At 40.0% G+C, this 12,496-nt stretch overlaps 1 protein-coding gene across 1 annotated transcript in view; it reads right to left on the bottom strand.

Moving 5' to 3' along the window:
* NDUFB11 (NADH:ubiquinone oxidoreductase subunit B11) overlaps nucleotides 1-12,496 on the bottom strand; it is an 88,329-nt gene that overhangs the window by 45,965 nt on the left and 29,868 nt on the right. The gene's annotated exons all lie outside the window — the stretch shown is intronic.

Below are 12,496 nucleotides of genomic sequence, written 5' to 3'. Positions count from 1 at the left end.
TAAAACAAAGCCCTAAATTATGATTTGACTAGGTTTTAGCTTTTAACAGGTGCATGGTTTTGTTTTTGTATTTTAAAAAATAGATGGATAAATGTTGGTTAAACATTCATTTTTTAAAAACTGTAAAAACTGTAAACAGTCCATAACTGTCTTAATTCCATAATGATGACATAGCAACATTATTTTATGCCTGTCTGCCCCCCTCCAATTGTGAATAAGAAAGAGTTAGTTTTATACCTCTCCCTGGCAACAGCTTGAGCCTTCTTTAAAGGAAATCAACATTGCATATTTGTTAGGACACCCACATTCAGACATTAACTTGTGTTTGTGTGGAAAAAGTAGCTAAATTTTAAAAGACTCCTTGGTATTGCCAAGCTTCCAATGCTCTTTAATACCATCCTTTATCCTAGGATGCCACCTCCAGAGTCATAAGCATGTAAAACACTAGGGTTTCTTCTGAATCAATTCTGGTATTACAGAAATTGAGATTTTTGGAGGGTGGGGAGTGGGTAAAATTACAGAATTTTGCTCCCCTCCTCGCAAGCCCAGCTTTGTGTCATGCATCAACTTGGCAGATTCATAAGTGGAGGTGTCTGCATTGACAAGCTGTCAGTAAACTCTTATTATTTCTTTATTGGCAAGTCTGCTGTGATGCCTGACCTTCCCACCTACATCCTGCTGGGAGCAAGTGTGTTTCTCCACCCAACACAGAACACCACGTTTGGCGCTTGAAGTCCAAGCAGGGCCAAGCAGCTCAATGCTTCCGCTGAGATATTTTCAAAGATAGCGTTGTTGTTGGAACCAATCCTCCCGGAAGAAATCTCTACAGTACTGAAGTAGACAGAAAAGCAATGCAGCTTTCTTACAAAGCGGTAACAAGCCCCAGTCTTAGTACTGTCTCAGATTTTGCTCAAATCCTATTCATTCCTTTTTGGATGATAACACGCGTTATGTATTAATAGGATTCTTGACTTTTTCTGGAAGTTGACTGTTACTGTGGAGGTATTCAAAGGCTGAAGCCGCCCAATATTCACAACTTCCTTTTATAAATAACATGCCCTTCAGCTCTGGAAATTCAGGCTCCAGTGGTTTTCATAAAGAAACAGCATGTTGCTAAACTCATGGCTGCAAGAGAATGCTGGGAAATATACAGTTGTATTTTATAGGGTATAACAAGGCTCCTAATGAATAGTCAGCATGATTTTACAACGCTGCCTGGTCAAGTATGTCCCCTCCTTTCTACAAGGCTACTATTCAGCTGCTAATAGCTGTCTCACATCCTCTAACTGCATGGCACCAGACCAGATTATCTCAGGGACCGCCTTCTGCTGCACGAATCCCAGCGACCAGTTAGGTCCCACAGAGTGGGTCTTCTCCGGGTCCCGTCAACTAAACAATGCTGCTTGGCGGGATCCAGGGGAAGAGCCTTCTCTCTGGCGGCCCCGGCCCTCTGGAACCAACTCCCCCCAGAGATTAGAATTGCCCCCACCCTCCTTGCCTTTTGTAATCTACTTAAAACCCACCTCTGCCACAGGCATGGGGGAATTGAGATTCCCTTTCCCCGTAGGCCTTTACAATTTTATGCATGGTATGTCTGTATGTATGTTTGGTTTTTTATATTAATGGGTTTTTAATCGTTTTTAGTATTGGATTATTATTGTACGCTGTTTTATGATTGCTGTTAGCCGCCCCGAGTCTTCGGAGAGGGGTGGCATATAAATCCAATCAATCAATCAATCAATCAATCAACCAACAAACAAACAAACAAACAAACAAACAAATCTCTCCTGGTATTGCAAGTCTTTTTAGATAGGATAAGGCAGATGGGCAAGATTAACAGACATTGCCACAGCCTTGTGAATGATTCTTAATGCAGCTTTGGCAGATAGTTTTAATCATATTAAAAATGGAGGAAATCAGGCACTCTGTAATAAAATAGAAAAACCAAAGTGATTATTCACTGCATTTAACACAAAGTAATTACTCCGCCAAATGAATCCCAACTGTATTGTTCAATAATGCTGGAGATTTTTTCCAATTCATACTCATTTTTTGTTGGCCCTTCTCCAAGGAATAGCTGCCAGTAGACTAAGCTCCCAGCGTGTAACAAACTTCAATTTAAGGCTCAGAGCATAGGACAGAGCAAAACCTACTTCACTATCTGTCTGCATAACATAATAATGCATTTGTGCATATATTTAGGGTTATTTGTCTATAGCTACTTCCACAAACCAGTTTCCTACATCATGCTATGCCAAAAATCCCAAAGAAAGAGAAAATATTCATCATACTCATCTACTCTACATGCTGTTCATCCTAGAATAATTCAGTGAAATTTTTGGTTTAGTGTAACAGTTGAAGCCCCCACCACACTCCCTGTATTTTTTTTTGAAATTATTTTGACTTGACATGTGTTAATATGAATTATTGAGTCTGTCACCTGCCCCTCTATAACTATCTGGTTCGGTTCTGCAACCCAACAAGACAGACACAGACTTCAGAGGATAATCAGAACTGCAGAAAAAACAATTACTGCCAACCTGCATTCCATTGAGGGCCTGTATACTGCACGAGTCAAAAAGAGGGCGGTGAAAATATTTACTGACCCCTCGCATCCTGGACACAAACTGTTTCAATTCCTACCCTCAAATCGTCGCTACAGAGCACTGCACACCAAGACAACTAGACACAAAAACAGTTTTACCCCGAACGTCATCACTCTGCTAAACAAATAATTCCCTCAACACTGTCAAACTTTTTACTAAGTCTGGACTTCTATTTCTACTAGTTTTTTCTCATTGTTCCTATCACCCATCTCCTCCCACATGACTGTATGATTGTAATTTGTTGCTTGTATCCTTAAGATTTATATTAATATTGTTTCCTGATTGCTTATTTGTACCTTATGACAACCATTAAGTGTTGTACCTCATGATTCTTGACAAATGTATCTTTTTCTTTTATGTACACTGAGAGCATATGCACCAAAGTCAAATTCCTTGTGTGTCCAATCACACCTGGCCAATAAAGAATTCTATTCTATTCTATTCTATTCTTTTCAAAAGAAAAATTTCCCAAAACATATAGTGTTGCCTACAGTAAAGTATGTTCAGTATATTTTAAATTCTCACACCTCAGAAAACTATTGATATTTCAATAATACAAACATCTTTTAATACAATTGAAACTATTGTATTGAAGCAGCTGCTTTACTAAACATCTCAAAGTAGACAGTCCTAATTCCTCCTACATCCCTCTTCCGCTTAATTCCTGGGACATCACATGTAATTCTTCCTTTTTTCAGGCAATCTCTTCTGATACTAGACATCAGAAGAGGTTTATTTATTTATGGGTTTGGAGAGAGGTAATTTGGAGTGACAAGTCAGAGTTGCCATGTTGACACAGACTGAGCAGTGACCTCCTGCACTCCATGTCTGTTTCCCTTCCATTAATATTTCTGGTTGCCAGACCTAATCATGTATTGCGGTTGTTGTCAAATACTCTGTCGGAAACGACACAATACTTTTACATGGGCCTCTGTGAGGCAGACAGTCATCTCTTGTATACTTCCATGACCTTCACCTCTTCGGGCAATCTTTGCATAGCAATTATTCAGTAGTCTAGCTTGGAAAAGGATGCATTTTGCGACATCAGTGGTCAAACTTCATATAGCAGCGTAACAGTCAATAGAGAGGACAAGGGGATCTCCAGTATAAAGCTGTCTATCGGCAGCAAATATTTCCACAGTAGGAAAAACACAAAATTATGCAAACAGACTTGCGACAAAATGCCATATCAAAGCACCATGCACATTTAGCACTATGAACAGATATGGTGGAGCAGCGTAACAGAATCAAAAGATTTGAAAAACAGGCAAGGCATAGAAGAATATGGCTGAGGAGTGGATCTCAAGGGAGAAAGTAACTGTCGTTCCTGATCACCCCCTAAACACTCAAAGTGCCAGAAGACAAGTTTTCAATGTCCTTTCTAAAAGGTAGCAACTCGCATAAAAGCAAGGAAAATAGGGCTTCTTGGAACTCAAAAGTGGCACGCAAAATTGCACATACCTCACTGCTCATTCGCACGCCTGTCTACAAATCGTCATGTTACTGGACAATAATTGCACTTGCATGCAGCAACAGTCACGTTAGTGATGCTTCTGTGGGCTCAAACAATGTTTCCCACTGTGGCCCTGCAAAGCCAGGCTATTATTAAATTTGCAAAGTAAGCGTGAGCCCCTTTGACAGCCCCTTCTGAAGCCAGGCGTTTGAACGGGAGGAGCGGTTTCCATTTAGCCCTTTCTTGCGACCTACCTTATTCTCAAGAAGGTTAAGACACCCAGCAATAGCATCCTCCTGTAACCTGAATCAATCAAACCTGGTGTATCTTGGCTCAGAATTGGTTCTCCTATTCAGTATTTAAATATGAGTTTCAATTTTCTCAGAGTAGAATCAGTCCATTCTTTCTTTTTTTTCCCCCCTTTGGTAACAAAGGGCAGATAACCTTGCTCTCTTTTTCTGCTGATGAAATAGGTCTTAATTTAAAAAGTACAAATATATCTATTTGTACTTTGGAACCTGTACTTCCCCGGAGCTCCTTTTCTTAATCACCAATTAATTTATTTAATGGAGATGGAAGAGTCTACTGGGACTGGTTTTCCTCTCTCCGAAAGGCAATCTGAAGTATGATGCTACCAAAATAGAGAGGAGGAAGATGGAAGCAAGCATGCCCTTTTCTTTCTTCTTTAAAGAAGCCAATTCCAGCCAATGGCTTCTTTAAAGCCAATTCCAGCCATTGGAGAAGGCAGGAGGAAGAATTAGCCTACAATTTGGCTTCCTGTTGCAGGACAAGACAATGATATTTTCTATCATAAGCAATCAGTCTGGCATTCCAAGCTAGGAAGTCAATAGATTTCTTCTAGGAGACCTCAAAGCCGTTGTACCCATGCTGCAGCACCATAAAGGGTACTATCCTATTCTCCCCATTCTTCAGATTCTCAGGCGTAATAGTATTTTTTATGAATGCTCAAACTTAAGCCAATCTTGCAGTGATTCACCAAAAGAACAGGTGGCACAGTAAAGTCATAAAAACTCCTTCTTTCATATCTCGCCAGCAAAAGCTGAATTAGTATTCATCAACTAGTGAAAAGCAAAAGCCGCAAGTTTATACCTCTATTAACAACCCACTCTCGTAAAGTGAAATGGGGCAATTTAATACTAAGATTGACAATTGTCAAAAATGTTGAGCCGGATGGTTTTATTCTTTGTCCGTGTGTTTTTCTTCTTTGTTTTATGTTTTTTATATTATTTTATATTATTTTTATAAGCTATCCAGAACTATGTCATGTTCAGCCTTATCATTCTCTCTCTCTCTCTCTCTCTCTCCCTCCCTGCCTCCCTCTCTCTCTGCACTGTGTGTCTCTCTCTCTGATTGTCTCACAAGCCTTTAAGGGAACTTTGGGCTTACAGGAGATGTTCAAAAAGGAAAACAAATAAGAGAAAAAATAGTACAAAGCGTAAAGAGGATTACTTTGAAGGAGATATTCAGGAACAATTGCCATAATGTATTTTTGAAAGAATGAAATAACATCTGGAAATGGCTCAGGTAGATGACTCTTTAATTCACTGGAGTGTGAGAAATGGGGAGGAAGTACAACAGAATCAGACTTGCAAGATTCTGATATTATAGGTAAAATGTAGTTTTAGCCTTTCAAAGGATTTTCTGTTCCAGTCTGCCTAATGGAGCTGACGTAGGACTTCACTTAATCATGTATACCAGCTGACCATAAACTTTCACTTATATTCTGATATAACAATTCAGAAAGTAACCTGATGTGCCTCTGATCTATTCAGAAGCTGGCCAATTCAACTTGAGGTCTAAATCCAAAGTTCAGACAAAACCTTCATGCCACAGATTATAATCATTCAGATCTTAACTAAGAAACAAATACAATTCCAGTTTTTCTATTTATAACCAATGTCTAAGCACCCAATACTATCATCCTACTGAATCAAAAAAACTAGTAACATTACTATTTATGACAGACAGAGCTAACAAAGAAAACTGAATATGGGAAGTACAATAAATTATTTTACTTGCACAGAACACTGCATATTGAAAGACCTGGTAAAACAATAGTCTCTACTTAATAGTGTGTACATTTATTATATTTTTATGCTGCCCATCTCCCCTACAAGGTAAGTCTAGGCGGGCTTACAAGTTATAAAACAAGCAAAAAATAATTAAAATATTAGAAATATACAGATTAAAATATTATTAAAAGCTGTACTATAACTGAAATTAAGAGACATATGAGGTAGGGATGAAGTCTTTTTACTCAGATAAGGGTTCCCCTCACTGACGCTCCTGGTGACTGGTGTGGGTGCACGGGTGTCTTGTGGGCGGGTACACATGTGTCGGCATGAGATTCAGCTTCTGCGCAGGCATAGGAAGCCAAATCTCGCACGGGGACGCTCACGCGCTTGAGAGTTCATCAAGTTTTGGTGATTTCTTTGTTTCTGCGCATGAAGAATGGAGGCATGGCCTGTTCCCGCCAAGTATCAGGCCTGAGCCCAGCCACCGTCAGAATAAAGGTGATATATAAAAACAGGTCAGTTCGGCAGGAACAGACAGGTCAGCAGCAGCAACACACTGAAGGCCTGAAGCCCCCAGGGCTGAAGCAGGAAGCTGAGGGCCTCCGAGATGTTTTATACGGTGCCAGCAACTTGCTCAGGGAAACACAGTGCTGAGGGCACAGCCATCTCACTGCTGGCCAACTTGCTGTGCCCACCAGAAGATTCTCTTATCCTGGCAATTTCCTTCTCCAAAGCTCTTTGTCTCTGTCATTCTGCTTTTTCCTCCTTCCTAGATGAGGACTGATGAGTTCAGGATTTGGCCTTGATTTTTTCTGCTGCAGCTAGGCCCACTGCTCAGGGCCTGATTGAGGATCTGTTAGAAGAATTAGAAGCCCTTTGTGATCACCCAGAGCCACACCTGTCCTGCTCCATTGGGAAGCAATCCTGTAACAAAGCCGGGAAAGAGGCTGGCAGGTCCAGTCTCCCAATAAGTGAGGAAAACACAGCTAGAAACCCAATCACCCAGGTGTGAAGCTAGGGTAAGGAAATCCACTGACCTCGCCACAAAGAGGGGCAGCCGATGCAGCTCTGCGACCAGAACTCCCACTTTATGAGCCTGACTTGGAACTGTAGGCAACCGGGGGGGGGGGGGGAGAGGGAGGGATCACTTTAAACAGAGGCCACAATTATAGGGGGCAAACGTAGCTGCACCCTCTCCTGCACTGGGCCTACCTGTCAATTGGGCTGATTCCAAAATGGCGGCCCTTTCATACAAAATGGCCACTGCCACGTGACAATGGAGCCCAACAAAACCATGCTGTGATCGCTTACCAGCTGGTTGCTATTCCCATCCACTTTCGTGGAGAGTCAAACAGGAAAAAATGCCCCGTTTCACGTTTGCTTGCTGTCCTGGGTATTGGGGGGGGGTTGCATAGGCTTGCTGCACCCATTCTCACCTTTGTAGTGTTCTTCCGAAGCCAGTGAGCTCATCTTGCTCACCCTAGCTTTCCTGCCGTCCCCTTTTATTTATTTATTTTTTTATAAAATTTTATTACAAATATATACACATTTACATACAATATGTTTTATATTAATACAATGCTAAATCAATGCATAACAAGTAAACGAACAAACAAACATGACAAACAAACAAACAAACAAAAAGAAAATATTCTTTAAAAAAAGATCTAATTACTTATTTAAGTACATTAATAACAATAACTATTCACTTAGTATATTTTATAATATTTGTACTTGTATTCCCTTCAGGAGGTAAGTTTTGAATGATTTTTGATTTTAAATTATTTTCTGATGAAACATGTTGTGTCCTCAGCGTATACCATTTTCTCTTGTAGGTTATCACTGTTCTTTAAATCATTTAATTCTTTCTTATCCGCCTTCTTTTATTCATATTCAATTTCTTTAATGTCATACAGATCTTTTTTTATAAAAAGGTTTTTTGTATATATGTCTTTTGTATTTTTTTTCTATGTAATGAAAAGGATATAAAGTATTGTTAATTTGATCTTTTCTTTTGAATTTTATTTCTTTTCTTAAACCAGTTATAAAGATGTATCCAGGTTTTATCGTGTTCGGAATCCTCTTTATTTTTTAATTTAATTGTTAGTGCGTCAAATTCAGCACAGTCTAATATTTTTTTAATTATCAAATCGTCTTCAGGTGGTTCGGGTTGCTTCCAATTTTGAGCTATCGTTATTCTAATTGCTGTCAGTATATGAATTAATAAGTAGTGTTTGTTTTTTTCAATTTTTTGATCTATAATTCCCAGGAGAAAGGCTTCAGGTTTTTTATTTATCTTCATTTGTAAAATCTCTTCTATCCAATTCTGCATTTTGTTCCAGAATTTTTTCATTTTTGAGCAGGTCCACCAAATGTTGTAGTATGTCCCCATTTTTTTACACCTCCAACATTTTGGGCTTGTTCCTTTATACATTTTGGCTAATGTTGCCGGTGAAAGGTGCCACCTATAATACATTTTGTACAGTGGTACCTCGAGATACGAGTTTAATTCGTTCCGGACCTGGGCTCTTAAGTCGAGCAGCTCTTATCTCGAACGACTTTTCCCCATAGGAATTAATGTAAATAATTTTAATTGGTTCCAGCCCTCAAAAAACTCACAAAGTTAGTCTAAATTATGCAGAAAGACATGTTTTTAATGAAGAAATGTACATGTACATATAAATGAATAATGAAGTTTCTTTCACTTAACTTGTAAACTTTCTTAAACTTTTAAATTTACATATGTTCAACTTCTCTGCCACCCAATCCTGTAGGACAGAGGTCCCCAACCCTTTTTGCACCAGGGACCGGCTTTAAGCGATCAAGAGAGGAATGGGTGAATGAATGGACGGAGGGTGGGAAGGAAGGAAGGAAAGAGGGAAGGGACAGGAACAGAGGAAGGAAGCAAGGAAACTTATGAAAGGGGAGAGTAAGAGAGGAATGAGTGAAGGGAGGGAGGGAGGGAAGAAGGTGGGAAGGAGAAAGAAAAGAAGAAATAGAGGAAGGGAAGGTAAAAGAGAGAAAGAAAAAGAGCAAGCAAGAAAGAAAGAAAGAAAGAAAGAAAGGGGGAAGGGACAGGAACAGAGGAAGGAAGCAAGGAAACTTATGAAAGGGGAGAGTAAGAGAGGAATGAGTGAAGGGAGGGAGGGAGGGAAGAAGGTGGGAAGGAGAAAGAAAAGAAGAAATAGAGGAAGGGAAGGTAAAAGAGAGAAAGAAAAAGAGCAAGAAAGAAAGCTGCAAGCACCCCCCCGAGCCCCCCCAGGCCGGCTGCAACCTTTTAAAACACGCTCGCCGCTTCGTAGCTGTCTCCTGAAGCCGAACGCGGAAGATAGCGTTTGGCTTCAGGAGACAGCTCCTTAGCGCTTGTATCTCGAATTTGGGCTTGTAAGTAGAACAAAAATATCTCTCCCCTCCCAGCTCTTATCTCGAGTTGCTCTTAAGTAGAGCAGCTCTTATGTCGGGGTTCCACTGTATATGTTTTCCTTATAAGCTGTAGATTTTGTTAATTTATAGTTTTTGGTCCAAATTGATTCCCACTTATCTAAATTTATGCTATAACCAAATTTTTTGCCCCAACTATGTATACTATTTTTAACGATGTGTTCCTCCATTTTATAGTGTATCATATATTTATATATTTTGGAAATCATTTTTTTTTCTTGGCCTAAAATTATCTTATCTAATTCTATCTCTTTTATTTGTATTTCCTTCTTTTTCCCTTCTTGATATTTTGATTTAATTACGTTATACGCCCACCAGTCGATTTTGATTCCAATTTCTTCTAATTGTTCCCTAGTTTTTAATTCCCCATTTTTTTCTAATGTTTGATAATAATTCAACATTTTGTTTAGTTCTCTTGAGTTTGGATATACCGTCGCCTCTAAGCTCGAGTACCATTTGGGAGTTTGGTGATAGTACATTTTTTTGATTTTTTTCCAAGTTGTGTATAACGAGTTTCTTATTATATGTTGTTTGAAATAACTATGTGTTTGTTCTTTATTTTCCCACAGGATAGCATGCCACCCTATTCTCATATCGTGTCCTTCCAGTATTAGAAGTCTTTTATTTTCCAATTTAAACCAATCTTTCAACCAATCCATAATTGCTGCATTATAATATAATTCGAAATCTGGTAGTGCAAATCCTCCTTGTTTGATATTATCTTGCAGATATTGTATTCTAATTCTAGGTTTTTTTCCGGCCCAGACGAATTTTGTAATCATTCTATTTAATTTTTGAAAAAAGTCTTTTCTTAATATAATTGGAATCGTCCTAAATAGGTATAGAATCTTGGGTAAGATAGACATTTTTATTGTTGAGATTCTACCTATGAGCGAAATAGGCAATGCGACCAGAACTCCCACTTTATGAGCCTGACTTGGAACTGTAGGCAACCGGGGGGGGGGGGGGGGGAGGGAGGGATCACTTTAAACAGAGGCCACAATTATAAGGGGCATACGTAGCTGCACCCTCTCCTGCACTGGGCCTACCTGTCAATTGGGCTGATTCCAAAATGGCGGCCCTTTCATACAAAATGGCCACTGCCACGTGACAATGGAGCCCAACAAAACCATGCTGTGATCGCTTACCAGCTGGTTGCTATTCCCATCCACTTTCGTGGAGAGTCAAACAGGAAAAAATGCCCCGTTTTACGTTTGCTTGCTGTCCTGGGTATTGGGGGGGTTGCATAGGCTTGCTGCACCCATTCTCACCTTTGTAGTGTTCTTCCGAAGCCAGTGAGCTCATCTTGCTCACCCTAGCTTTCCTGCCGTCCCCTTTTAAGCCAGAAAGAGAAGGGGGAGGAAAAGCTATCCCCTCTCAGCACTTGGGAAAGCTGGCACCGCAGTCTCGCAGGATAGCAAGGCACCGAATGCTGGCCAGCACACTAGAAAGGCCCTGGCCACTCACCAGCTGGTGAAGCAGCCAACGGAGGATGCTGTGATAAATCTGCAACCCCCTTTTTGCCTTCTCTTTCTGCTCAAGATCCCCATGGGCAATTGGTGGGGCCACTGTGTGACACAGAATGCTGGACTCGATGGGCTTTGGCCTGATTCAGCATGGCTCTTATGTTCTTATGTTCTCTGTGCAAAATACTCTCCCCTCCTACTGTGTTCAGCAAGCTCTGATCAAGAGAAGACAGGAAAAAATTCAAGAGTTCACTTCCAGGAAGAAAAACACAAAATTACAAGCCAACGGCTGTAGCTCAAACCCTGGAGCGAAAAGTTTTACATCCAAGAGCTGAGACTGCATTGAAAAAACTACAGACCGTGACCAGGGAGGTGTGTCTTCAGTTCAATCAATGCACTCATAGAGCTAGAGGACTAGAGATGACCCATCCTGGATTCCCCCGTCAATCAGAGCATGAAGAACAGACTGATTCAGTACTGGTTTTGGAAAAATCTGAAACAGAATATATATCTTAACAATGAAGAGCAGATTCAAATTTTATGTTTTACGCAATACATCTATCTTTGAGAGAGATGAGTGGCACTAAGACTATCTCTTTGCTTTGGCCAGGACAGCCTGCCATTTACTCCTCCACTCTCCACACCTTCCTCAACGATCATTACAATAATAATGAGATAATAATTTTAAAAACTTGTACCTGAACTTGCCAGTTTTCCTCCTTGCTCTTCCCTCCCCTTTTTTGGCATGAGGATAGGGGCTCTGCTATGTTTCACTTTTTTGTTGAGTGTCTAGAACATTTTGGCTGCCTCTATAAATATCCATAATTATACGCTCACAGCTACCAGTCTAAAAAATTCCCAGTCAATCAATTATTTCTATTTTAAATTGATTGAAAGCCTTACTAATGTGGCATACTTTTGATTTATTTTAGTTCCTTCATGGCCTTGGGAAGCAGCTTCTGTTTTATATTTTGACTGTAGCATAAAAATTTCCCAGGTTATTGAAATGAACACCGCAGTGGCTATTTAGCTGCAAAGTTTATATCTGCTTCGCTGGATATGTAAAAGGCTTATAAAGTAAAAACACAGATTTTAAAAAATTGCCCTTGCAACGGCTTAATTAGCAGATCTACTCATTGTTATACATCTTAGTCACATACTGTACTTGTAACAGTATATTTTTATAGCAATATAGATAGAATTTGGATTTATATACCGCTTCACAGTGTTTTACAGCCCTCTCTAAGCGGTTTACAGTGACAGCCGTTCGCCCCCAACAATCTGGCTCTTCATTTTGCCCATCTCAGAAGGATGGACGGCTGAGTCAACCTTGACCCTGGTGAGATTCAAAAACCAGGAAATCCTGCAATCTGCTAAATTGCAGGCAGCCAGTAGGCAGCAGAAATAGCCTGCAGTACTGAGCTCTAACCACTGCACCACCGGGGCTCTTTATAATTAGGTTCTGCAGAATAATAATTTTGATTTCAAATCTGT

This window comes from Erythrolamprus reginae, chromosome 2 (genome assembly GCF_031021105.1).
Source record: "Erythrolamprus reginae isolate rEryReg1 chromosome 2, rEryReg1.hap1, whole genome shotgun sequence".
Taxonomy (NCBI): domain Eukaryota; kingdom Metazoa; phylum Chordata; class Lepidosauria; order Squamata; family Dipsadidae; genus Erythrolamprus; species Erythrolamprus reginae.
Note: the sequence above shows the minus strand (reverse complement) of the source record. Positions and strands in the feature narration are given on the sequence as shown.